The sequence below is a fragment of the Bos indicus genome, chromosome 26 (assembly GCF_029378745.1).
Source record: "Bos indicus isolate NIAB-ARS_2022 breed Sahiwal x Tharparkar chromosome 26, NIAB-ARS_B.indTharparkar_mat_pri_1.0, whole genome shotgun sequence".
Classification (NCBI taxonomy): domain Eukaryota; kingdom Metazoa; phylum Chordata; class Mammalia; order Artiodactyla; family Bovidae; genus Bos; species Bos indicus.
The window spans coordinates 50,205,492-50,232,615 of record NC_091785.1 but is presented as its reverse complement, the minus strand read 5'-3'; the positions used below and the strand labels follow the sequence as shown (position 1 = coordinate 50,232,615).

General features: G+C 55.1%; 1 protein-coding gene across 18 annotated transcripts in view; it reads right to left on the bottom strand.

Annotated features, from left to right (window-relative positions):
• JAKMIP3 (Janus kinase and microtubule interacting protein 3) overlaps positions 1-11,310 on the bottom strand; it is an 89,428-nt gene extending 78,118 nt beyond the window's left edge. For all 18 annotated transcript variants that reach the window (XM_070781123.1, XM_070781121.1, XM_070781122.1 and 15 more), the window contains exon 1: positions 11,182-11,310. The gene's annotated coding sequence lies outside the window, so the exon portion shown is untranslated. The remainder of the gene's footprint in view (positions 1-11,181) is intronic.
• Positions 11,311-27,124: the final 15,814 nt, after the last annotated feature.

The following is a 27,124-nucleotide window of genomic DNA, read 5'->3' as shown; positions in this document are numbered from 1 at the left end:
GCGGGGTTCCCTCCAGCCGGGGTGCGCGGGCTGCTCTTGTGGAGCACGGGCCTCGGGAGCTCAGGCTTCAGTGGCTTCAGCTCATGGGCTCAGTAGTCGCAGTTCCTGGGCTTCAGAGCCAAAGCTCAACAGTCGTGGCGCATGGGCTTAGCTGCCCCATGGCATGTGGGATCTTCACGGACCAGAGATCGAACCTGTGTCTCCTGCATAGGCAGGCAGATTCTTTACCACTCAGCCTTCTGGGGAGCCCCAGACTTTAATTTCTGACTTTATCTGTTGCTTTTAGAAAACAGTCCCTCTGTTCCTTCAAGGTTTTTTTTAAAAGGCCCTCCTCTCCCTTACTACATGGAATGAGAGTGTGGGCAGACCTGGTGGGCAGAGAACCAGGAAGCAGCTCGTTTCCCCCTGCTGACCAGGGTCCCAAGTGCAGATGGAATTTTTTTTAAAAAAGAGAGAGAGACAGTGAAGCCGGAGCAGGCATTAATTAAAACTCAGGCGGCCGGTTCGCAGGGCTGGGACCCGCCAGTGGTGCGCCAGCTTGCTGGCAGCAGGTGCGCCGGCACGTCCTTCCGTCTCCTTCCAAACCTGACTTCATCTCGGCCTGCGGGCTTCTTGGCAAAGCTTTGCTTTAATCTCCTCCCAAATGTTGCCAGGAAAAAAAAAAAAAGATGTTGGATTTTAATTGATTCAAGCCATTTCTCAAGCCAACTGCTCTAAGCAGCACTTCTCAAGACGAGTCACCCACACGTGCGAGCGGCCGTTTCCTCCCCACAGCGTCCTGGGGACGTGCTCACTGGCACAGCACTCCCGGTGGAGCAAGAACGTGCGGCTACCTCCCAGGGAAGAGTCTGCTCTTCCCACCTGCCGCTCTGGCTCCAGGAGGAAGAACAGGCAAAGTAGACGGCCGCAGTCCCAAGGAGTCTGCCTCAAGGTGGCCCAAAGCAGCCGACGCCCTGCAACCCAGGCGGAGGGCTTGCCTGCGTCCTCAGCGAAGGTGGGGGTGCAGGGCTCTGGAGGGCCTGGTTTGGAGCCAGGGAGAGGGTGCTGTCCGTGGTGCTGAGTTCTCCCACCTCTTCCCAGCCTCACTCCCCGACCACGCCCAGGGGCGAGCTGACCCCACCCAAGCAGATGCTGCAGTCAGCGCTGCAGGTCCCTGACTCACATCTGGCTTTGCACGTTGGCCCCGCAGTGGCTTTGTCTGGACTCGTCCACACCCCGCCTGCCCGCCCAGTCAGCCCAACTGCTCTCCCACCCTGTGTCTGCCAGTGCCCTAAGCTCTGGCCGGGCCTCCTGGTTGGTCTGCGCCTGTGGGATGGGAGGCAACAGGAACATTAACCCAGAAGCTGCTCGCTGAGCTTGTCCACGTGGGAAAGCTCCCTGATGGCTCTCACACAGCCACCCCCCTTTCTGAAGCTCTTGGGGACAGCCCCTCCCGGGCACGCTCCTCACATTAGCTGGACTCTCCCCAGAAGCCCTGCTGGTTTCTCCAAGCCATGGCTGACGCAGCACTGGCGCTGGGGTGAGCAGCTGTTTCAGGGCGCACACACCACACCCCCTTCCAAGGGTGCGGGCTCCTGGTCCACCCAACATCGTTTCAAGTGTGGCCTTGAAGCCGTGACAACGTGACCTCAAGCTTGAGCCCCACTCCACAGCCAGCTTTCTGTTCATGGCTCCAGCCTGGACAGAAACCATCATCTCCAAACTCTGCAACACTCCACAGGGGCAAAATACGGTGTCCGAACCTTTTCCAGGTAATGGTGGGCTGGTTAGGTGAGAATTTACTCACTTCCCATCTAGAGTCAACAAAGATCCTGAGAGGCCAAATTCCAGGGCCCGTCTGGACAGAGAGACAACCCATTATGGAAAGACTAAGGCAGCTTTCACCTACAGCCAACAGCTTCTGGGAGGAGAAGGAGAATGGACCTGCTCCAGGCCCGGGGGGTGGGGTCTCCCTGGATACCTTCCCAGGGCTAAGAGAGGGCCAAAGGGCTAACCGTCGGGGGCAACCATCGGGGGCAACCATCGGGGGGCCACTCGAGAACCATGCTCACCCCCATTGCCCCCCACCCCAGACCACGGGGCTCAGAGGGTCTGCCGTGGACAAAGCAGCAGCTGCAGCAGGACGCCCAGCCCTGAGGGCCCTGGACAGCAGAGGCCTTGCACGACGTGTGACCAGCGGGCAAGGGCATCCAAGTGGGCAAGCAGTCCCTCTGAGAAGGGCTTGCTGGCCTGAGGCCTCAGGGACAGTGACGAATGCGCAGCTTGCGACACCAGGGAAGCCAGGGGCAGGTGAGCAAGAGACCCGCACCACCTTCAGACCCAGAATTAACAATTCTGATTACAGAGTACCGGCTTTTTCCGTGTTTTAAACAGATTTCAATTTTTGGAGCAGCTTTGGGTTCACAGCACAACTGAGCAGAGCCGAGTCCCCAGACACCCCGCCCCCCCACTAAAGTCTCGTTCTTATTATTTTTTTTTTTTTGGCCCCATCATGCAGGATCTCGGTTCCCTGACCAGGGACTGAACTCAGCCCATGGCAGTGAGAGCACTGAGTCCTAACCACTGGACTGTCAGGGAAGTCCACAGTTCTATTTTTCGCTTTTTTTAAAGAAATAAGTTAGAACCTTGAAAACAACTGCATGGAGTATAAAACAATGAGGCATGAGGTCCGAAACCTGAATAAAACAGAGAGCACTCTCAATAAACAAGTATAAAGCTGGACTTTAAGCCCAACGAACACCTGATGGCACAGGAGTGAATGGGTGATGGAAGATGACCTGGAAATGAGCACAGGGAAGGCAGGATGCAAGAGAGGCGAGAGGGGCAGAGACAGGAGGAGAAGGTGTCTCAGGAGGAAAAGGAGGCGAAAATCTCAGACGCAAGATCTGTGCAGATGTGACTGGGAAGTCTCTGAAATTGATGAAAGACAACAATCCAAAGAGTCAATGTATGTCAAAATCTAGACTCATCATGATGAAACTTGAGGAAAAAAGAAGCAAAGAGAAAATAATAAAATCTGCCAGAGGAAAAAAGCTTCTGTTCAAAGGAAGGATAGTTAGACAATTGACCAACTTCTCATCAGAAGAGCAGAAGCCATAAAACAATGGAATAAAGGAGTAAATGTGCTTTAAAAAAAAAAAAAAAAAACCTGCCAAACCAGAATTCTATCCCCAGTAAAAATATACTTCATCCTCATTCTTCCTTTTTTTTGGGGAATTGTTTTGGCTGTGCTGCACAGCACGTGGGTGTCAGTTCCCCAACCAGGGACCAAGCCCGGGCCTCGTGCATTGGAATCACAGTCTTAAACACTGGACTGCCAGGGAAGCCCTTTCACACTCATTCTTGAAAGAAAAAAATGTTCAGACCAAAAAAAAAAAAAAAAAAAAAGAGAAATTGAGAGTGGATGCCAACACTGAAGAAAGGAAAGGAAAGGATTAGCCTCAGGATGTCTGGTCCCAGTGGAGCTTCCAGAGGCCAGGAGAACAGAAAGGCAGCAAAGTGCTGACTGCCCGAGGAGCTGTAAAGCTAACAATGATCTCCAGGGCTGCTGCAAAGCAGACAGATGAAAGCGAAATGCCAGACAACAAAACATCAAAGCTGCCAGAGGGAGAAACTGAGGCGAAGTAAGTATTCCGGGCCCTAGTATGACCTGGGACGAGGCTCTGGCTCACTGCAGCCTTGGTAAGTTAATGCTGCTGCCAGACTTCCCTGGTGGCTCAGCGGTAAAGAACCTGCCTCCCAGTGCGGGAGACCCGGGTTTGATCCCCAGGTTCAGAAAATCCCCTGGAGAAGGAAATGGCAACCCACTCCAGTATTCTTGTCTGGAAAATTCTATGGGCAGAGGAGCCTGGTAGACTATAGTCCATAGGATCGCGAAGAGTTGGACAGGACTCAGCAACTTCTCTTCACATTGCCCAAACAAAGTGCATGAACACGTTCTGGTTTAGGACAGCCTTCTTACCTCCCTGGGGCCACGTGGTCAGGAACGAGGACAAAGCTGAGCGGGGATGGGGGTCATTCCTGCCCCTGGCAGTGTCTGGAGTGGCTGCACCCCCACTAGCCGCCTGCTCCCACTGCCTAGGTTGTGAGGGGTCTGCTTTGGGCAGGGGATGAGAGTGCAGGTTCCCTCACCTGCTACCCATGAGGTGGCTATGCCTCAGGGTGGGCACCCCCAGAGTGAGCCTGCTGAGAGAGCTCTGCAGAGGCTGCTGGCTCCCCAACACCTAGCCCAGTGCCTCGCAGCATCACAGTCTGGCCCCATAAGGGGCCCAGACGCAGCTTCAATCTGCTGCCCTTATCTCCAAACCACCACCACTCCCCGCTAAGAAACAGCACAGGAGCCAGTGAGGGTGGGACAGAGACTTAGGACTGGGGACTCGGAAACCACCCGCAAGTGTGAACCTCGAGACGGAGCGGCCCCCCAGGGTGGAGGCTTGGTGGGACAGCCAGCCTGGACCAGAGGATAAACACATTTGCAGTTCACACGAGAAAAACAATGACAACAAAGGAAAGCCCTGGCATAAGCACAGCTCAGTGATAAATGGCAGCATAGAGAAGATCCACGTACCTGGGTGCCCAGTCGCCCAGTCGTGTCCGACTCTCTGTGACCCTGTGGACTGCAGCCCGCCAGGCTCCTCTGTCCATGGGATTCTCCAGGCAAGAACACTGGAGTGGGGTGCCATGTCATCCTCCAGGAGATCTTCCCACCCAGGGATGGAACCTGCATCTCCCGAATTCCCTGCATTGGCAGGCAGATTCTTTTACCACTGAGCCAGCTGGGAAGCCTGTACATGCACCTTATATCATAGGTCAAAAGCTAATATATAAGGAACTTCAGAAAATTGAGAAGAAAAATCCAAACAGGCCCAGAGGAAAAAAAAGGAAAAAATAGGCAAGAGCTTTGAATAAACTGCTCACATAAAATGAAATGCAAATAGTCTTTAAATGCATGAAAAGATGCTCAACTTCACTCACAGTAAGAGAAATGCAAATAAAATACACTGACATCACCATTTCTCCCCTACCTGGCAAGCCCCCAGAAGTTTGACAACACTGTCTGTTTTGAGGCTGTGAGAACCAGGCTGGTAGAATGCCACACAACAGGCGGACTCCTGGGGAGGGGGTTTTGGCAACATGTAGCAAAAGTCATTTTACACAGTCATTTTACTTTTGGCCTAGAAATCCCACTTCTAAGAATCTAGTTAAGATATCCTCAAAAATGTATGAAAGCCATGTGCGCTCAGGCATATTCACAGAAGAACTGTTTCTAGCAGCAAAAGACGGGAAACACGCAGATGTTCGGGGACTGAGAGCTCAGTGTCGAGGCTAAGATCCAGCCCCTGGGGGAGTGCTGCACAGCGGAGAACAGGATCAGGCAACCCCCACACCCAGTGAGCTGAGATCTGCACAGACTGGGCACGGCGATAGCACAGCCGGGCACAGTGGGTCCCTTCTCCCCCGAAACAGGACGGGGAGGCAGAAATACACACGCACGGCCTGTATGATGGCCGACTGGAAACATTAGCTGAAGACGACTCTAAAGGACTCCCCCGGTGGTCTGGTGGTTGAGAATCGGCCTGCCAGTGTTGGGGGCACGGGTTTGGCCCCTGGTCTGGGAGGATGCCACGTGCTCCGGGTCAGTTAAGCCTGCGTATCTCAGTCGGTGAGCTGAAGCCCGAGAGCCTGTGCTCCACAAGAGAAGCGACCGCAATGAACAGCCCATCTGCCGTAACTAGAGAAAGCCTGCGTGCGGTGACAAACGCTCAGGGCAGCCAAAAAGAAATTACCAGCAGAGGAGAGAGAAGGTGGTTAAAAAGGCAAAGGTGTGTTAAAAAGCACACAACTAAAAGAAAACTAAATGAGCATGAAGGGAAAGCAAAGCCAGTCCTAAAAAGTGAAAGCAAAGTGAAACAGATGAACTCGGTGAATTAAAGACAAAAAGAAAAGCAAAGAAACCAAGCCTTTTTAAACCAGCCACAGTGCTTTAACACATTGATATTACTTTGAAACAAGTAGAACAAAGTGAAGAAGTAACCTTACACAAGTCATTAGGAGCCAAGAATCTCAGTCGAAGAGAAAGGAGATGGAAAAATAAAGAAATAATTATCTGCAGTTTTAAATTTGAATTAAAAATTTCAGTATAAAATCATGATATATTTTATGTTAAAATCATTTCCGGTCTTGTCCTCTGGCAATCCGGGAAGTCGAGACCAATGCAGAAGTCACGAGCTCCCCTGCACCCAAGTGCCTGGGGTTTTAGACATTTCGCTGAAAAGACCAGGCGCACCCAGGGAGAGTGGTGATTCCAGCCTCTGCAGCACTCGGGCCAGGTGAGCCCTGCAGACCAGAGCTGGAGGAGACGGTGCAGGACCACAGGGGTCTGGAGCCCCGCAGACCAGAGCTGGAGGAGGCGGTGCAGGCCCACAGGGCTCTGGTCAGAAGGGTGCAGGGAGAACACGCAGGAAAAGATGCGTGGACGCGGGGGCCGGCAAGTCTCAGAAAAGACACAAAAAGAAATAACCACACACACAGGTAACAACATACACACACACAAAACCTGGTCAGTCACACTTTATCAAATGTAACACTTCTGCTCATCGAAGGTCCACTTAAGAAAACTGGGAATTTCCTGCGCGTCCAGGGGTTAGGACTCTGTGCTTTCACTGCTGACGCGCGGATTCAATCCCTGGTCAGGGAACCAAGACCCCACAAGCTGCGTGGCACAGACAAAACAAAACACGGAAAAAGAAGAGGGGAAAGCAACGGCACGGAGCTAATACCGAGAGCTAAAATCCAGGGAAACCTGCCACGCGCAGAAAAAGACCCGAAACCTACGCGTCGCAAAGCCGGTAGTGTGTGCCTAGAAGGATAAACCCGGACCAGCCAGCTGTGAAACGTTTCCAGTAAAACTGCTAGACTTCAAAGCCAAAGGTAAAATCCCCAGGGCCTCCAGGCAGAGAGGGCGGAGTCGAATGTGACCAGTGTCACGTAAAACCAACACAGAAACAAAGAAACATTGGAAAACGTTTTTTGAAAAGTTAAAACCCCCCCCACACAAGACCTCAATGAAAGAAACCATGAACCAAGGACTTTGGAACTAGCCAAGCCGAGAACATCTTGTCGTTCCAGGAAGCGAGAGAGAAATGAGAGGGGAAAAAAAAAGTAACTTTAAAAAAAGGAAAAAGAAAAAGACGGGGCTGTTGGGAGCCCAGCAGCAGCCTGAAGCTGCCCATGAGGCTGGACCGTCTGGATCCTAACCCACAGAGCAAAGCCGTCTCTGTGTGCCCACAGATGCGGACAGACAATCAGGGAAACAGACGCGGCGAGGACAAGGCTTCCCCCGAGGAGAATCCCACCGGCGAGGAGAAAGGGAAGCAGGGCCGGGGGCCCGGCAGCAAAGAGCGCGGCCGTGGCTCAGATGCAGCATGTGCGGTGCTGCGCTGGTGAGTCAGGACCCAGGGACCAGGGACCAGGGTTTGTGCATCTCAGAGCATCTCCCCAAGTGTGCACCGACCAAGAAAGGAAACCGGCAGGGCAGCTCAACACCACTGTCAGCGAGCTGAGAGGACACGGTGACCTCCAGACACATTCGTGAAGCCAGGCGCGTGGGCACCGGGGGGCGGGGGGCAGGGGTGCGGTGGGAGGTGTCTGGCTAGAAATGCACATCACACTCCCATCCCAAGAAGGAGCAGGGAAACTCACATCAAGGAGCATGGTGGCTCAGACGGCGAAGAGTCTGCCTACCATGCAGGAGAACCCAGTTGGATCCCTGGGTCGGAAAGATCCCCTGGAGAAGTGAATGGCAACCCACTCCAGTACTCATGCCTGGAGAATCCCATGGACAGAGGAGCCTGGCGGGCTGCAGTCCATGAGGTCACAGAGTCAGAGATGACTGAGGCACTTTCACTTTACAAACAACCAGTCGGCACACAGTTCATAGAAGCATCAACCTTCATAAGAGACAAGGCAAGGCTCCGGAGGGCCACAGACTGCAGGAGACCCCGGCAACAGAATGGGGTTGGGGGGGGTCCTGTGTAGACCCCGGGACAGAAAAGGGGGGTCAGTGGGGAGCTGGGGCCGCGTGAGGAGGCCTGTCTCCTGGTGAACCGCACAGGAGTGCCAGTGGCTGTCCCGGTTCTGAGCACGAACTACATGAAGATGTTGGCGTCAGGGAACCTGAAGAACTTGCTGCTTTTTTTGCCACTTTTCCGTAAGTCCAACATTAGTTACATGTAAAGCTTCAAAAAAATATATCTGGAACATGTACACCAAGGGAGCCTCCTCAGAGAAAGGGTGAACTCCGCTCAGCTGCGTCTCCGAAGCCCTGCGAGGCAGAGGCAGGAGAAAGTTCCCCGACCTCCCCCACCCCTAATCACCCCCAAAGACCGCCATCCCCACAGACCATCGCCTTAGGGGGCACGGCTTCAAACATGAACTTGGGGGGACGTAATTCAGTTCAAGCAGGACCGTGAGCGCGCAGGAGCTCCTGTGCAGGTGTCAGCCGGGAGCAGGACTGATTATCTTCATCATCCTTATGTCTGATTTCAGAATTTCCTTTCTAATCAGGGAGTGGGGGAGCCAAGGGGGTCCAAGCGCTCACCTGGTATACCTGTGAAGACGTGGGAGTGGCCCATCACACATGGGGAGACTTGCAGAGGGCCCCCAAGATCCTGCAGGAGCTGAGGGGACCCAGTGCTCATCTGTGTCCTGGAGGAGGCCAGTAAGGGAGGCCCTGGCCTGCAGGGTCTTTGCTGGATGCTGCTGTAGGGGACCTGGCCGGCCTGACCGCCCAGCGCCACGGAGGGAGCGGGGGTCCAGGTCAGCTTGCACAACGCACACCCGTGTGACGGCCTGAAGACGCCTATTCCAGGGGCCAGTGGGCCGGGAGGCTTGACCCCGTCACTGAGGTCAGCCACAGGCAGGTCACCCTCAACAGGAAATGCTGGCTGGGCCTTAAGGACAAGCCCTCACACCTTTGCCCTGGACTGCCTGGCACAGCATGGTACTGGCACTAAGTCCAGGTCACAGCCGACCGAACCCTGATAGGAAGGGTCCAGGCCCAGGGCCCTGCCAGGGGGCAGGGGGAGCGTGCAGGCCAGGCAGCTCTGCTGGGAGAGGCGGTCTTCAGAGCCCTGCGCCTGGCAGCGCGGAGGGGAGGGCGCAGGCTGGGGGAGGGTGGAGGCCCAGGCGGAGGTCCCATCTCTGGACTGTGCCTGAGAGACGCGAGGCACGCTGCTCGTCTGTGACTCGGACAAGGGCCTCCTGTGCCCCAGGCTCAGGCCCCTCACTTCTGGAAGGTTCACTGTGAGACAGTCCTTCTGCACGTTCCAGCTCCTGAGGACGTGCCCTGAGCCTGGCTCCCTGGCTGGACCCCCACCCTCGGGCCTCTCCTGAGTCCTGCAGTGCCCTCCTCTCAGGGTGACACCTGAACACAGGAAGAGAAGCCGGGGCGGCGCCCAGCGCGCAGCAGGGCTACGCAGTGAGTGGCCTCTTTAGCACGATGTCCCTCTTTCTCACTTTTTTCTCTCTTGCGACAGTTTTTACGGTTGAGCCACGTGCACAGTTGCCCAGACCCTGCAAGTATCATGAACGCAAACTTAGGGTTTTGAAATCCCGGACCCGGAGGCTTGCTGATGGTGATGCCACCAGCTGCCTCCTGAAGGCGCACCAACCTTCTGGTGACGTGTTCTGGAAACGCTCAGAGAAAGTGAAAGTGTTAGTCACTCAGTCGTGTCTGACTCTTTGCGACCCCATGGACCATGTAGCCCGCCAGGCTCCTCTGTCCATGGGATTCTCCGGGCAAGAATACTGGAGTGGGTTGCCATGCCCTTACTCCAGGGGGTCTTTCCCCTCCTAGAGATGGAATCCAGGTCTCCCACATTGTAGGCAGATTCTCCACCGTTTGAGCTACCCAGGAAACACTCGTTAATACAAAGGAGAAATGTTGCTCCTTAATACAAGAAGGTCTATCTGCCATAACTGTGGGGGAAATACTGTAGGTATTAATAGTTGCCAAATCGAGTCTTAATTCAGGGACACAAATCAGCTTTCAGAGATGCGCAAAGGGCTAGGAGGGTCCCAACCCCCGTGTTTACTCCACTCTGAGCCCAGCAGACACCCTGCCAGGCACCTTTCCCTCCCCCTCCCCAGGTGGGCAGTGGTCCTCCACCCAGGTGGGCGGTGGTCCCCCCAGCAGGTGGGCGGTGGTCCTCCCAGCCCCTGACAGCTGGTGGTCGAGGGGCACTTCCCATTACCGCTGTCCTGCACCTCAGAGCCAGGACCTGCGGCGTCACCCAGGCCCCTGATACCTGCAGACAACAAGCGGTAGAGGCTCCCGCGCGCCCGGGCAGCGCAGGAAGAGGAAAATGAATCAGAACCTAAGATGCGCAGCAGGAAGGAGCTGCTGAGAAGCGGATCCGCTTCCCCCAAGACGCAAGGTCAAAGGGAGGGGCAGGTTTTTCTAGGAAAACTGGAGGCCGGCGCCTCCTCTCTGGCTCCTGACAACCAATCAAACCCTTCATTCCGCAGCTTCCGATTCTGTGAGCATCCGACAGCTGCGTCGCCACCCCCGGAAACGGGAACGCAAGAGGTTAACAACTGGACAGAAAAAAAAAAAAAAATTTTTTTTTGCCAGGGCCGCGCCTTCCCGAGGTGGGCGACGCATGAACGCTGGAGTCGAGGCCCCCAGGGACCACCTGCGCTCCCACCCAGGCCCAAGAGGCCGCGGCGCAGTGGGGCCTGTGCACCTGCCGCCGGGCCCCGCCGGGCCCCAGGAAACAAGCAGGACTCAGAGCGGTGGCCGAGGGCCCGCGGGGCGCATGGAGAGGCAGAAGGGACCCCTGCTCCCCGCGAGGGCGCCTCGGGGGCGCAGGACCCCGGCCCGCGGGATGTCACCCCGCCACCCTGCCAACTTCGGGCCACCCCCGGAGCCCCTCCGGATCACCCCAAGGCCACCCCAACCAACCCTGGGCCACCTTACGGCCACCTGCAGACCACTCCCATCCCAGCCCTGGTCCACCTCCGGGCCGCGGGCGGGGACGAGCGTGCGCTGCCGGCCCGCCACCCTGCAGCCACCCTGCCGCGCAAGGCGCAGGGGACTCACGGTGCCAGGCGCGGGCGCAGCGCGGAGGCCCGGCAGGGTCGCGGCGGCGCGCGGGGCCGGGGGCGGCCGGGGCTGCTCACCGAGGCTCCCCGCAGGCGGGCGGCTCCGGGGCTCCGGGCGGCGGCGTCCGACGGCCCGGCTCAGCCATTGCAGTGGCGCTGCGGCGGGCGGGGGGCGCGCGTCACCGCGGGCGGGCGCCCCAAACCCCGGCGCTCCCCGCCCTCCCCGCCCCGGCGCGCGGCCCCGCCACACCCCCGCCCCACCTCCTCGCCTCCTTTTCTGCCCCTCCGAGTCCTTTCAGGGGCAGGTCTGCGATCTGTTAAAATCGGGAGACCTCGTGGCCGAAAGTAACGCGGCTGCGGCGGGGAGGGCTCCGTGCGGCCCGCATGCCGCAGCCGGGCGCGCGGGTTCTTGGGGACGGTCGGCGGGGATCGCTCACCCGCACTTCAGTCGGAGAGCAGCCTCAGGGGATGGTCGCACATGTGTGTTTAACCTTCATTCTCGGCAGCCCGTCTCCAAATGCTGCCTGTCCCTGCTCGGAGGAAGGAGAAGTGGCTTTTGGAGCCTCGTGGAGAGCAAATGAGCCCTGGCTCCGGGCTCGGATACCCAAATCAGTGGTTAGGTCGCGCCTCCGGGGCCCCCTGGCGCCAGGACCCTCCGCCGCTCCATCCTCCGGGGCCCGGAGCGGGGAGCGGCCTCACCCCCACTTCTTGGAGTTGCTGGAGAAAGCACAGTTAACAAACGTGGCAGGAAGGGTGAATCGTGTTTACCGAAACCTGTGTACAGGGGAAAGCTCCCCGGTGGGACGCGTTCCTTCCCCGGATGCCAGGACATACAACTGGCCGATGCTAGCGTCCTGAGCTCAGATGGCGAATGCGGGCTCTAAAGTGTGCCGGAGACGGGGCCTGGCCCTCCGTGTCCTGGCCGTGCTTTCTGGGCACAGGACCGCCTGTGCGGTTTATCGGCTGCCGGCTGAGAACACGTCTGAGAGACAGAAGCTTGGGCCCTCAGGTCGCCCGTCTGAATGACAGACACCAGGGAGGCCGGGGCCGCATGGGTGTCGGGCCCCTTGGTTCCTTGGTGAGCGGCGATCGTCAGGGGGTGGTTAGTGTGAACTGAAGAGGGCACTCAGGAAGGCTCCCGACAGGAGGGAAAGCCAGGCCGGGATAAGCGTCCCCTCGGGGAGGTCCCTGGAGAAGGAAGTGGCAGCCCACTCCAGTATTCTCTCCTGGAGAATCCCATGGACAGAGGAGCCTGGTGGGCTGCAGTCTGTGGGGTCACAGAGAGTCGGACACGACTGAGTGACTCACACACACACACACGCAGTGAGGTCCCATGGGGTGCAGCAGGCTGGAGCCCCAGCGTGGGACCCCACAGCCCCCACCACTCCATGTTGGTCTCACCGCCCATAGACTGTGCGCTGGGTGGCAGCTGTAGCCAGACTGGCCTTGGGGAGAGGCCCAGGGTGGTCACCCACAGACGTCTGCATCTGTGCCTCCACTGGCACGTCTCTCATGGGCTTTTTGTGCAAAGAGTGGACTGGCTGGACAAGGCAGCTGACCGACACGGGCAGAAAGGGCCATCTTCTCCACCTGACTGTCCAGCACGTCCCGCACAGCAGAACATCCAGTGAGATGCGTGTGGGAGCCTGAAGTCCATCCGTTCCCGTACTTCTTCCCCAGGCCTCCTTAACTCTGAACCCCCAAACCCATTCCTTCAGTCCCTGTCCATCAGTGTAGACAAATATCTCAGTCAACTCTTCCCCCGCCCCCAAGGAAAAGCAGGGGACATAACCAAATCTACTGCTCTAAAGTGGCCCACTGGGTAGACCTCCCGTCCCTGCCATCGCTGGGGCCAGTCGAGCCCAGCTGTGACACCATCAGTCCTTTTCCGGCCGGTGCCAGCTCAGCGTGATTACAGCAGACTCTATTTTCATTGGTCAGCAGACTGTTTTAGGGAACTCCCCATAAAACCAGGGGCTTCTCTCATAGCTCAGTTGGTAAAGAATCTGTCTGCAATGCAGGAGACCTGGGTTCGATCCCTGGGGGGGGGACTATCCCCTGGAGAAGGGAATGGCAACCCACTCCAGTATTCTTGCCTGGAAAATCCCATGGACAGAAGAGCCTGGTGGGATACAGTCCATGGGGTCCCCAGACTCGGACACGATTTATCGACTAAACCACCACCACCACCATAAGACCAGAGATGCAAGTGGAGGGCGGGGAGAGGGCGCCTCCAGGGGAAGCCGCCCGCTCCTGCAGCTTACCTGGGCGTTAGGTGAGCTTGAGGGCAAACTCAGGTTAGTCTTCTGGGGCTACCACCCACAGACGGGGTCTTAAACAACAGAAATGTGTTTTCTCACAGTGCTGGAGCCTGGAAGCCCAAGGTCAAGATGCCTGCAGGGTTGGTTTCCTGCGGGGCCTCTCTGGTGAGGGTTAGTGTTGGCTAGGGTCAGCGTCCAGTGATTCCCTGAAGGTCTGACTGTCTTCCTCTCCCCGGGGCTCAGTGTGGGGACGTGCTTGCAGGTCTTTCCAGAAAGGCTGAGAGGAAGGTTGCTGCTGTGCTTTTAACACCCTGGGGCTAGCACAGGATCCTTCCCTGGGAATGCCCAACTTTTCCTTAATTAGGACTCTGGGTCTGCGAGCTGATTCAGGTCTGACCAGTGAGCGAGGGCCGTAACTTCTGCGCAGTGACTCAGGGCTGGCTGTGCTCACTAAGGACCCAGTTTGCTGCTTCAGTTAAATGGATCGAGGTGGCCCTCAGTGGGTTTCCCATCAACTTCAGCCCTGGGGACCACGTGTCGTTCACTGCCGCCCGAGGTTCCTGTGGGTCACGTCTCTCTAACGACCACCTGGCTCTTCTGCCGGCGGAGGGAACTGCAGCTCATTCTGCACTCGGTGGGGAAGAGCTGGCGGGGGTCCTCTGCTCTGCAAGGTCCAAACTGTCCCCTGGAGTCAGGAAGCCCCTGCCTCGCTGACCCGCAGAGAACAGCCCCTACCTGCCCCGCTTCCCCGAGTCGGGCGCTTGTCTCACCAATGTCTGCACGTGGTAAGTCCATCCAACACGCCTGGCTCCTAAAGGAATTGCTCTCATCTCAACTTCATTCCACACTGAGTTTGGATTTTGCTTAAACCAAAGGACCAGACACTGAGTCCCACTCAGATTGCTCCAGCTAGCCCAGGGAATTCTGCTTATTCATGTGCAAGCAAATCCACGTTGAGAAATTAAGCCCAATTTAGCAAACCTATTTTTAAAAGGGCTGGGAGCTGAAAGTTTGCTGCAAAATAGCAGTTGTAGGGTAGATAAATAGTTTCAACGTATCTGCTTGTGGATACTTAGTAATAACAAAGGGGAAAGAGTGTGCCTACAGTAGAGAAGCTAGGCAGACACCAAATCAACCCAAAAATGGAAGTTACATCTGCAGCGGGACACATCAAAACCAAGGGCCTCGAAAGAGGAGACCTGACTGAGAAAAGCACAGTTTCATTTCTGCCGTGTGCTCACCCAGATTCACACCTGAATCTAACTGTGAGCGAACGTCCGACCAACCCAAACTGAGGGATGTTTCCACAAACTAACTGCTGGCCTCTGCCTCAAGGTCATGAAAACCAGAGGCCGGGGGACTATGCCAAACAAAGGAGACTAGAGGGTGACAACTGCCGCTCGGGGTCCGGGCCTTTTCCCCCAGAAAAGCATTTTTAGGAGAGTGAGGAATTGGAATAGCAAGCAACATTTCCACGTGACACCCTTGAGTTTGATAGTTACTCTGCAGTTATGTGAGAGCCGGTCTTTGTTTGTAGGAAATACACACTAAAGTTTTGGGGTGGAGGGTTGATGCTTACAAATTACTCTCAAATGGTTCAGAAATGACTTATATATATATGCACATATGCATGTGCACACATGGATAAAGAGATGAAGCAAAGTGGTAAAATAGTAACATTTGGGGAATCTAAGTATGCAGCAATTTTTTGTAATATTAGTGCAATTCTCAGTAAGTCTAAAACTATGTCAAATTTAAAAGATTTATATACATATGGAAAACTGGTTCACTTTTCTGTACACCTGAACTAACACAGCTTTGTAAGTCAACTATACTCCAATAAATTTTAAAAAATAGCATAAATGAAAGTTTTTTTTAAAAGTTATATTGCTCCCACCATGACCTAACACCCTTAGATACATTTCCACACACAGTCCCCACAATTTTGTCAAAATATATTAGCAAATTCTACAACTTCTTTAATGTGCAAATGTAACTCTTCTCAGGTTTGACTTTGTTTTTCAATTTATTTTTTTGAAATGCAGTTGATTTACAGTATTGTGTTAGTTTCTGGTGCACAGCAAAGTGATTGAGTAATGCACATCACATACACTGGTTTGAGTCTGCTAACCGCAGACTCCCGACCCGTCTCTCCCCCACGCCCCCCTTCCTGACCACCGCAAGTCTGTTCTCAAGTTCTCTGTGAGTCTGTTTCCATTTCGTACATAAGTCATTTGTTTAGATTCCACACATAAGTGGCATCATATAATATTTGTTTTCCCCTGTGACTTCCTTCACTCAGTATGATCATCTCTAGTTTCATCCACACTGTTGCAAACGGCACTATTTCATTATTATTATTATTTTCTGGCTGAGTATCAGTCCATGAGGCCTTCCCAGGGGGCGCTAGTGGTAAGGAACCCACCTGCCAGCACAGGAGACATAAGAGATGCGGGTTTGATCCCTGGGTTGGGAAGATGCCCTGGAGAAGGGCATGGCTCCCACTGCAGTCTTCTTGCCTGGAGAATCCCGTGGACAGAGGAGCCTGACGGGACTCGGCACGCACACGCACGCGCACTGTCCCACTGTGTGTGTGACACGTCTCCGTCCACTCACCTGCTGATGGCCGCTCAGGTTGTCTCCGCGTCTGGGCTACTGTGACCAGCGCTGCTGTGAGCGTGCAGATGTGCGCGTGTTTGAATCCCAGTATCTGTTTGTTTATTTGTGGCTGTGCTGTGACTTTGTGGCTGCATTGGGCTTTCTCTCGTTGTGGTGAGTGGGGGCTACTCTCTTTTCATTCATTCGCCACACCCAGAGGGTAGTGTTCTCACTGCAGTGAGAAAACTGACTCAGAAAAAAAGAATTTTTTAGAACATGAATGAAAAAAGTCTTCCCCCAAATAAAACCCTGAGCACAGATGGCTTCACTGGCAATTTCCACCTAATGTGAAAGGAACAAAAGATAAAACCTTATACGAGCTCTTTCAGATAATAGGGGAAAGGCTAACAATCACTACTCTTTTCATGAGAGTAGCAAAACCTGATGAGAACAGCGAGAGAGATTCCCTGACGGTCCAGTGGTTAGGACTTGGCGCCTTCACGGCCGTAGGCCTGGGTGCAGTCCCCGGCCGGGAACAAAGACCCCACAAGCTGAGATGTTCATCAGAACAAAAGAGACAACAGCAGTGAGAGGAAGGGAAGTCACGAGTCAGTGTTACGTTAGTGACTGAGTGACTGTGAGCGGGGAAATGGATGCGGGAAAAGCAGCTGGATAAAATTCAACGTTGATTCATAATTTTAAAAATCTAAGCAAATTTGGATTTGAAAAGAATTTTTGAAGATGGTGAGGATTATATAAAAAAAGGAAGAAAGAAAAGAAAAGCAAAAGCCACCTTGAGGACTATCATAGTGGAGTGACCATCACAATAAAATAATGGATGAGAAATAAGCATGCTCACAGCCATAGATCCTATTCTACATTCTGTCCAGGCCCTAGATGTCATAGTCCTGGGTAATAATAGTAGTGTACATGAATTTTAAAAGAAAGAAAGGCTCTTTCTTTTCTCCAACACCTTGTGTATACTCTGGCTTCTCTTCAGATCATATAAATCCTTTACCTTTTACAGTGTATCACACAAAATTCAAAACTAAGCCAAATCAAACGTTGCTTAGGTGTATAAGGTGATGCAAGTGCAAAGAAAGTGAGGAGGTGCTTGCTGTCGGAATCAGGACAGTGGCTGCCTTTGGGGAGGGGCCTGCAGAGGGCTTGCGGGGAGGCGTGTTCCCTTCCGGACTGGGGTCGTGATCTCATGAGTGTTTATTTTATAATTATGCTTTACATCTCACACATACGACCTATAGATTTCCCCATTTTGAATGAAATACCCTGGTTTTTTAAAATGACAGTGGAAAACCAGGGATCTCCCACACGAGCAAATAATCACCGGAGTGGAGGGAGCGCACGAATCGCCCCTCTCCCTCACTTTTCCGACACTGAACTGAGTCCAGAGAGAGGGGGTACCCTGCCTCCAGCTGCACCCTGTGCCTTCCTGAGTCCCAGCCCAGAGTCCTTTCAACGCAGGAAGTACTGATGTGTTATTGTGAAGAATTCACTGGCTGGAGCCCAGTAGTTCAAACGCCAGCATCTTTAGGTGGAGGATCACGCCATGGGAGCGGCACCTGGGGGCAGAGATCCCCCCCGCCTGCCTCCTGGGGGTCCCAGCGGGGCTGTGGGAGGCGGGCTCTGTGCCCAAGGCCGCTGGAGCGCTTCGACCCCGCAGGGCCCCAGCTGGGGCCCTGGGCTTCAACAGCTGGCCCGGGCGGCCGCTGCTGGTGGGTGGGAAGCTTTCAGGCGTGTTCCGATGGAAAAGCTAACGTGCTGACCGTGCGCCATCCAGCAAGACGGATGGTGGCTGAATTCAGGCACCCAGGACACGGTCCGGCCCATCCCTCTGCACTCCGTCCAGTGTCTGCCCACGTGGTGGCTCTTCCAGGTGGCAGGAGGTCAGGCACTGCAGTCCCTGGATGTCCGCCACCCCGGGACCGCTCCCCAGGGGGCTGGGGCAACACCTGTGAGCTCAGCTGAGCCACTCAGACGGACAGCAGAGCGTTTCCAGAAGAAACCCAGGAGGGGCAAGGACAGCAGGGACTGTCCACCGGGACAACTTGGAAGGAGCCCCGTCTGCTCCAACACTACATTTTGGCGGCTCTGGGCGATCTGTTCTTCAGCATAACTCACTGACGCTGACTCAGACTCAGTGAGTCAGCCCCTTGGGGGCCCTGGGGGCCCCACCGCAGCGTCACACATTCGAGACCCTGTTTCTGAGTGAAAAACACCAGGCTGTCTGGTTGTTCTGATGTTGGGCAGGTGCTCATGGAGGATGGGCAAGGTACCGGACGTCGTTCCAGCCTCTGTCCTCAGGGAACTCATGTTCCAGGGGGAGGAACAGGAAGATGTTAAGTCATCAGCTGGTAAGGCTTTGGAGAGAGGTTCACGCAGGTAAAGCAGATGAGGAAACCCAGCGATGGTTGCGGGGGCGGGGGGTTGGTGTGTGTTCCTGTTTCACTAAGGAGGTTGGCTGGCCTGGCGAGGCCACATCTGAGTGAGCAGGAAGAAAGAGGGAGCAGGGCTGGGCTCTGGGGGTAGAGCATCCCAACAGCGTCAGGCAGTGCGGAGACCTGAGTGTGGCTGCTGTGCGCCGGGACGGCTACAGTCACCAGAGCCGACCCGTGTGAGCACCACCGAGGTGCCGTGGGCCTGCCAAGAGCTCGTGCTCAGACTGGACACCCCAGGGCACCCTGGACGCCCGCCAGGGCCTGGACCAGGTGGGCAGCAGCCTCACAGGTGTGAGCCCCGGGCAGAGCTGCCGCTCCGGGCTTCTGCTTCCTCACCCGGACATGGACCTACTGCTTGCTCCTCCCGTCGGCTGCAGGGGGCTGCCTGCACCTGCCCTCTGCCGTCTGCGGGCCCCAGGCCACCAGCAGTGGCGCTTTCCCTCCCCACCCCGCACCTGCGGGCCCATCTCTCAGCCTTTAGCCCACTCGGTCTGTCACCGCGACCTTCCCCCGCCGCACAGTCCGTCCATCCATCCCAGCCTGGACACCCAGGGCTGAGCCGTGCAGAACTCAAACTTGACCAGGCCCTCTCCCAGCTCCTCCCAGCCCGTCTTCTGATGGTCTTTCCTGCGACAGGAAACTTCCCTTGCTGTGCAGACTGCAAGCTTGTGCCCTGGGAAATTCCCTTCTTTTCTCGTCCCTGCGTCGAATCCGTCAAGGAACCCCGTTGGCTCTGTCTTAGAGCCACTGTGCCTCAGGTCTGACAGTTTCTACCCTTCCACCCAGCCCAGGGCCAGGCCGCCCTCCTGGACTCTTGCCGCCCCTGAGGAGTGGTCTGCTCCCACCCTTGTCCCTGAAGTGTGTTCACTCCACGCCTCTGCCCAGTGGCTCCCTCCGGCCTCCGAAGCCCCCCTCGCACCCGTTTGGTCCTGCCTCTGCCCAGCGCGCCCAGGCGGCTCCCTCGGGGCCTCTGCACCAGCTGTCCCTTTCCCCGACAGCGGCTGACTGACTCCCTCCCTTGCTTCCTTCAAACCTCTATGAACCCCCAGCCATGTCCTTACCGCGCTGTGTGCGTCTCCACTACACAGTTCAGCCCCTGAGACGTGCTGTGCTCACTTAAGTGGGTGTCTTCATGTGTCTCTCCCCATGAGGCACAGGCTGTCTTGGTCCTGCTCACGCTGTGCCCCCAGACCTAGGACAGTGCCCACCACGGAGCGGGACAGACCTGCGCGAAGACCAGTGCAAACAGTGGCCACGCTTTCCCACGTCCTCTCCAGCCCGTCCTGGTCCTTTAGCTCTGTGTGCATCTTCTAGAAATGCAGATCTGACCACACCCGTGCCCTGGGGCAGGCACTATAAGCATCTCCCGGACATCTTATTATGAAAATTCCCAAACACACAGGAAAAGTGAAAGAAGTGCCCGTGAGCCTGCACACGCTCGCCGTCTGGAATCGCCTCCCCAGAGTGCTCCAGGGCCCCGTCCCAGAGACAGCGTCCTCCGACACTGCTCACCATAGACTAGCTCAGCCTGGAGCGTCAGAGAGACGATCTTTCGTGTAAGGCTTCCAAAAGGCTGCACGGATCAACAGTCTGTTCCTCACTAACACTGCATGGGACGCTTGTGTGAATTCACCACGGTTTGCTTCTCCTCTCCTGTTCAGAGTCAGCTGGGCTCCTCCCACCTTGCGTCTGTTATGAATAAACCGCTGTCAACACCCTTGCACAGCTCCCGGTCCGAGCGCTTGCCGGATTCTGCGTCTTGGACAGCAGGGGGCGTCCGTGAGCCAGTGGATGGAAACCTGATTCTCCCCAAGAGGACGCGCTCTTGGTACCACCATCCCTCCAAGGGGATCGCAGGCGGAACTCAAGCCCTAGACTTGTCAGATCGAAGTCATCAGAAGCCAGTTGTCCAACGGATGTCACGGGCGCCCCACGCGTGGAGGGGTCCTCACGGTCCAGGGAGGGAGGCTGCCTGGGAGGAGGGGACCAGGGAAGAGGCCTCGCGGCACGCCCCAGGACCTGGCGCGGATGTGCCACAGGCGTCGTCTCGCCAGGCCCGGGGACCGGCATCCTCCCGCGTGCTCTGCGGCGGGGGTCCTCGGGGAGTGCCCACGGGGCTCCCGCTGGTGCTGCCCTGATCTCTGTATTTCTGGGTGAGCGCCTGTCTCTCCTGAGGCGTGTCCTGGGCTAGAAGGCCCTGGAGAAGCTCCATCTGGACAAGAGAAGTGAGGCTTGAAGGGGTGTGACGCAGAAAGGCTGTTTTATGAAAACTATTTATTTATTTCTGGCTGTCCTGGATCTTCATGGCTGTGTTCAGGGATCTTCATGGCTGACTGAAACCGCCCACCCTGGACAAGCACCACGGTGACTATTTGCATGAGTGATTTTATGACAGGAGGTCCTGGTAAGGAACACGGAACTAACAAGCCACCAAAACTGGAAGAGCTCAGGAAAGGTCAAAAGGAGATGCTGCATGTCCTACCACCTCCCTGAACCCCCCTCACCGGCCTCCACCTTGGCTGAGAGACGCATGCACCACCAGGAAGGACTCTGAGTCAGCATGACTGGCCCAGGACAACCCAGAAACTGATCCCATTGCTGCAAACCCAAGACTCGAGCCACGTGGCACAGCAGTGCCCCTGGCTCCCTCACCCTGCTGCCCTCTCCTGGCACCCTTCTCAGTAAAGGCTCTTGCTTTGTTAGCATGTGTGTCTCCTCAGACAACTCATTTCTGAGTGTTAGACAAGAGCCCACTCTCAGGCCCTGGACGGGGTCTCTCTCCCAGCAACAGCAGGATGCGGCTTTTCTGCAGCTGTGGCAAGCAGGGGCCACTCCAGCTTCAACAGTATGTGAACCAAGAACCTCCAGGTGGACAAGCTGGATTTAGAAAAGGCGGAGGAACCAGAGGTCAAATTGCCAACATCCATTGGATCAGAGCAAAAAGCAAGGAAATTCCAGAAAAATATCTTCTGCTTCATTGACTATGTGAAAACCTTTGACTGTGTGGATCACAACAAACTGTGGAAAATTCTGAAAGAGATGGGAATATCAGACCACCTTATCTGGCTCCTGAGAAATCTGTATGCAGGTCAAGAAGCAACTGGACATGGAACAACAGACTGGTTCCAAATTGGGAAAGGAATACGTCAAGGCTGTATATTGTCACCCTGCTTATTTAACTTATATGCAGAGTACGTCAAGAGAAATGCTGGGCTGGAAGAAGCACAAGCTGGAATCAAGATTGCCAGGAGAAATATCAATAACTTCAGATATCCAGATGATACCACCCTTATGGCAGAAACTGAAGAGGTACTAAAAAGCCTCTTCATGAAGTGTAAGAGAAGAGTGAAAAAGTTGGCTTAAAACTCAACATTCAGAAAACGAAGATCATGGCATCTGGTCCCATCACCTCATGGCAAATAGATGGGGAAACAGTGGCTGATTTTTTCTGGGCTCCAAAATCACTGCAGATGGTGACTGCAGGCATGAAATAAAAAGATGCTCACTCCTTAGAAGAAAATCTATGACCAACCTAGACAGTATATTAAAAAGCAGAGACATTACTTTGCCGACAAAGGTCTGTCTAATCAAAGCTGTGGTTTTTCCAGCGGTCATGTATGAATATAAGAGTTGGACATAAAGAAGGCTGAGCAGTGAAGAATTGATGCTTTAGAACTGTGGTGCTGGAGAAGACTCTTGAGAGTCCCTTGATGCTAACAAAGGACTGGGATCGTGAAATTAGTTCCTGAAAGTATTTAGCTCTCTAAAGACCTGTTCCACCAGATTCCCTGGAGCAGAGTGCCTCCCTCCACCTTGCACTCCCTCGGGGAGGGGTTGGGGTTGGAGTTTGGTATCTGCAGCAGCACAGGCCTCAGTCTCTGTAGAGGCAGATGGCACATGCCCTTGTTGTTCCGTCGCTGGCAATGCTCTTGGCAAGTGCCAGTTTTGGCAAACAGATGGTGAGAAAGTGGAAGCGGTGGCCGGTTTTATTTTCTGGGCTCCAAAATCACTGCAGACACTGACTGCAGCCTGGGACAAACCAGAGACGTCACTTTGTTGACAAAGGTCCATCTAGTCAGGGCTTCCCTCATAGCTTAGTCGGTAAAGAAACTGCCTGGAGTGCAGGAGACCCTGGTTCAATCTCTGGGTCAGGAAGATCCCCTGACAAAGGAAATAGCAACCCACTCCAGTATCCTTGCCTGGAGAATCCCATGGTCAGAGGAGCCTGGTGGGCTACTGTCCACGGGGTGGCAGAGTCGGGCATGAGTGAGTGACTGACATGCCGTCTGGTCAAGGCTCTGGTTTCCCAGTGGTCACGTCTGGATGTGAGAGCTGGACCGTAAGGAAGGCTGAGTGCCCAAGAATGCATGCTTCTGAACTGTGGTGTTGGAGAAGACTCTTGAGAGTCCCTTGGACTGCAAGGAGATCCAACCAGTCCATCCTAAAGGAGATCAGTCCTGAATATTCACTGGAAGGACTGATGCTGAAGCTGAAACTCCAATACTTTGGCCACCTGATAAGAGCTGACTCATTGGAAAAGACCCTGATGCTGGGAAAATTGAGCGCAGGAGGAGAAGGGGACGACAGAGGGTGAGATGGTTGGATGGCATTACCGACTCGATGGACATTGAGTTTGAGTAAATTCCAGAAGTTGCTAATGGACAGGTAAGCCTGGTGTGCTGCAGTCCATGTGGTCGCAAAGAGTCAGCCATGACTAAGTGACTGAACTGAACTGAACTACTGTCTTTGGGGCAAACCTGGCAACTTGTCCCAGAGGCCACCAGGGAGGGCCCCCCCCCCCCCAGGGCCAAAGGCAGTTGGGTGGGGCAGCCTGGGAGTCCACTCCATCCCTGTGGGCAGATGGCACATCTGGGGTGAAATGGGAAAGTTCCAGGCCGTTGGGGTGCTGGAGTGATTCTGCTGGTTGTCCAAGTCCAGTGCTTATCGGTGGCTTCCATTCCCGGCCTTGGGCTGAGGGACGTGAATCTTGCTGGAGCTCTGGGCCGGCTGTGGCCCCGGGCCCGCCCTCCTCTTCCCACAGGTGCCTGGCTGTGGCTCAGGCCTCTCACTCTCTGCCAGGTCCTGGCCTCTCGCCCGCACGGCCGCTGCTGCGCATGTGCCACTGGGACCAGCCGTGTCCAGACGCTGTGCCCTCTTCTTCCTGCCACCTCCTGGCGGTCCCCAAGTGCGTGCCGAGCCTCCTCCAGCACCAGCCCTCTGCCCACCCACCTTCTGCTCGGGGGCTCCTGAGCCGTGCTCCAGACTTGGCAGATAGCATTCCCCCAGCCCACCCGGCCGGAGAAGGCAATGGCAGCCCACTCCAGTACTCTTGCCTGGAAAATCCCATGGATGGAGGAGCCTGGTAGGCTGCAGTCCATGGGGTCGCTAAGAGTCGGACACGACTGAGCAACTTCACTTTCACTTTTCGCTTTCATGCATTGGACAAGGAAATGGCAACCCACTCCAATGTTCTTGCCTGGAGAATCCCAGGGACAGAGAAGCCTGTTGGGTGCCGTCTATGGGGTCACACAGAGTTGGACAGGACTTGACTCGACAGCACTGGCAGTAGCAGCAGCCGACCTGGCACCGAGTCAGCCCTGTCCTCCGCGACTCGGGCTCGACGTCCGCTGCGGAATGGGGACCTCGTGGCCTTCCCCGCAGCCCCACCGGGCCCCTTGGGGTGCCCCAGAGACAGCCCCAGGCCTCCCCATTCCCCTGGGTGCAGGGAGTCGGCTGGGCTAAGAAGGAGGGCTCCAGGGCCGTGGCTCTGAGCTCTGGCTGAAGGCTCTGCCCCGCTGGTGCGCCCAGGGGCTCCCACGGTGGGGGCTGGGCCCTGCCTGCTGCTCCGGGACCGTCCAGCTCTGGCCCCTGGTCTCACTGATGCGGCTCCATTGCCCCAGGCTGTGGTCCCCAGGCCTTTCACCCTGGTCCCCTTGGCTGCACCGCTGCCCACACAGGCCCTGTCTTTTTAGGGATGACAGTGTGGTAAGACCAGGCCTTGAAGCAGGAAGGCCTGTTCTCAAACTCTGGCTCATTCATAGGCCTCTCTGGGCCTCAGTCTCCTTGTAACACTGTGTCCCCCCTTGGGCAGCGGCCAGCGAGGAGCATTACCCCTCAGACCTCTGCCTTCAAGGGAAGTCTAAGCATTTTTCATGCACACGACAGCCTGACCCTGGGGCTGCTCCCAGCCCAGCCTTTTGGGCATTTGAGAGCTATCAGTCCAGCCCCTCACAGGTCCCCCCGACCCAAAGCCTCTCCCCCAGGGCCCCTGGCATGCTGTGGGTGTGGGAGGGTTTGGGGGCTGAGCTCCTGTTGGAGGCCACCTGCTGGGCCTGCAGGCGGGGAGTGTGTGTGCGTGTGTGTGTGTGCGTGCGTGTGTGCGTGCATGTGTGTGGCCCCGCCCGTGCTCAGGAGCAGCTGCGCCAGTTGCTTCAGAAAAGAGGCAGACAAACAGCCCCGCCGAGCCCCCGGGACCTCGGTCCAGGCTTGGCAGGGATGCAGCTCCACTCCAGGCGCCCTTTCCTGTTTTGACTCTTTCACGCCAGGGCAGGCGGGGCTCCTAATCAAGGCGCAGCCTCCTTGGAAAGGATCCCATTCCTCAACCGCCTGGACGGGAGCTGGGACATGCCGGACCCCGTGAGCGCATGCTGTTTACAGCTCCTAGCGTGTCATCATGCCGGCCGTTCCTAAAAGCAGTCTGGCAAGGCATGGGGACACCACTGGGACCTCGTGGAAAAGCCCAGGCTTTCCTGGAAGAGGACAGGAAGCACAACAGCCCAGTCAGAGCCCAGCTCTGAGCCTCGGGCGGCATCTCCCTGAGGACGCCTGGCAGGGATCCTAGAAGGCGAAGGATAAGCCCTCCCCAAAGGTTCTGGCCCCCACAGTCAGGGTCAAGAACGTCCATCTGGCCTCCTCCCCTCTGGCAGCACCCAGGGCCCTAGGGGAACCAGTGACTTGCATATCCTTCCCTGCGGCAGCTCCTCCCTGGCCTGGTGAAGCCACACCTGAGGCTTTTTCATCATTTCCAGGTTATATAGAATGTCCTCCACTGGCTTTGGCCAGTTCAGTTCACTTACTCAGTCGTGTCTGATTCTTTGCGACCCTATGGACTGCAGCATGTCAGGCCTCCCTGTCCATTGCCAACTCCTAGAGCTTGCTCAATCTCATGTCCATCAAGTCAGTGATGCCATCCACCCATCTCATCCTCTGTCATCCCCTTCTCTTGCCTCAATCTTTCTCAGCATCAGGGTCTTTTCCAATGAGTCAGTTCTTCCCATCAGGTGGCCGAAGTATTGGAGTTTCAGCTTCAGCATCAGTCCTTCCAATGAATATTCAGGACTAATTTCCTTTAGGATTGACTGGTTTGACCTTGCAGTCCAAGGGACTCTCAAGAGTCTTCTCCAACACCACAGTTCAAAGGCATCAGCTCTTCCAAGCTCAGTTTTCTTTACAGTCCAGCTCTCACATCTCACATGACTTATGGAAAAACCATAGCTTTGAGTAGATGACCTTTGTCGGCAAAGTAATATCTCTGCTTTTTAATACGCTATCTAGGTTGGTTATAGCTTTTCTTCCAAGGAGCAAGCATCATTTAATTTCATGGCTGCAGTCACCATCTGTACTGATTTTGGAGCCCAAGAAAAGAAAGTCTGTCACTGTTTCCACTGTTTTCCCATCTATTTGCCATGAAGTGATGAGACTGGATGCCATTGTCTTAGTTTTTTGAATGTTGAGTTTTAAGCCAGCTTTTTCACTCTCCTCTTTAACTTTCATCAAGAGGCTCTCTAGTTCCTCTTCACTTTCTGCTATAAGGGTGGTGTCATCTGCATATCTGAGGTTGTTGATTTTTACTTAAGTTTTCTCTTTAGGTTTTCTAAAAATAATAAAGTATCTATTTCTGATTCCATAAGCTTTCGACAGCACTTTCTGGTGTCCACTACCCTAGAAGGGAAAACAGCCTCAGCACTTCCTGTTGCCCTTCTCCCAGCCCCCTAGTCTGCCACACTTGTCAGGGTGCCTGACTGGGGAGGCCTGCCCTGCCTACTTCCTCCCCTCCCCTTCACTGAGGCCAGCTTGAGAAGGGCTTTGGTTAACATCCTGAGCCGTGTTTTCAAGCTGGGGTGCAGCTGGGTACGTGTAAAGACTTATCAAGGAGGGAGAGGCAGATAGTTTGAAGGAAATCAATTTCTTTCCAAAAAGTGATCTGCCTTTGAACAGTTTCTGCCCACCCTCTTCGACCATCATCTGTTCCCATTCCAATCCGTTAGATGCTGTGGGGTTTTGCCCTGAGCTGTGCAAACTTTCAGGAGCTCCCGAGGGACAATTTGAAATGTGTTCCTTTTTGCTGACAATGTGAATGTTTGTAGGAGCTGATGACTCCTTCAGCAAGTCAGTAATTCTAATTCTTTAAGTTTCAACAGACTTGAAGAGAGCTCAATTAGCATAATTTTTTGGTGAAAGATCAACATGTGACCTTTGGTATATAACTCACGGGGTTCTGAGAACTGAGTCAGGACTGTTAACACTCACACAAGCCCACGGTACTTTCTGCTCTCACTTGTTTATGTGACCGAGGCTTCTCAGGAGTTACAGCTGTAAAAAGGAATACTCTGGATTGAATGCTGCTGAACCTGTCTCATTTTACCAAGATTTGAAATTTGTTATTATGTTGAACTGTGAAATGCTGACCATCAGAATGACAAGCTT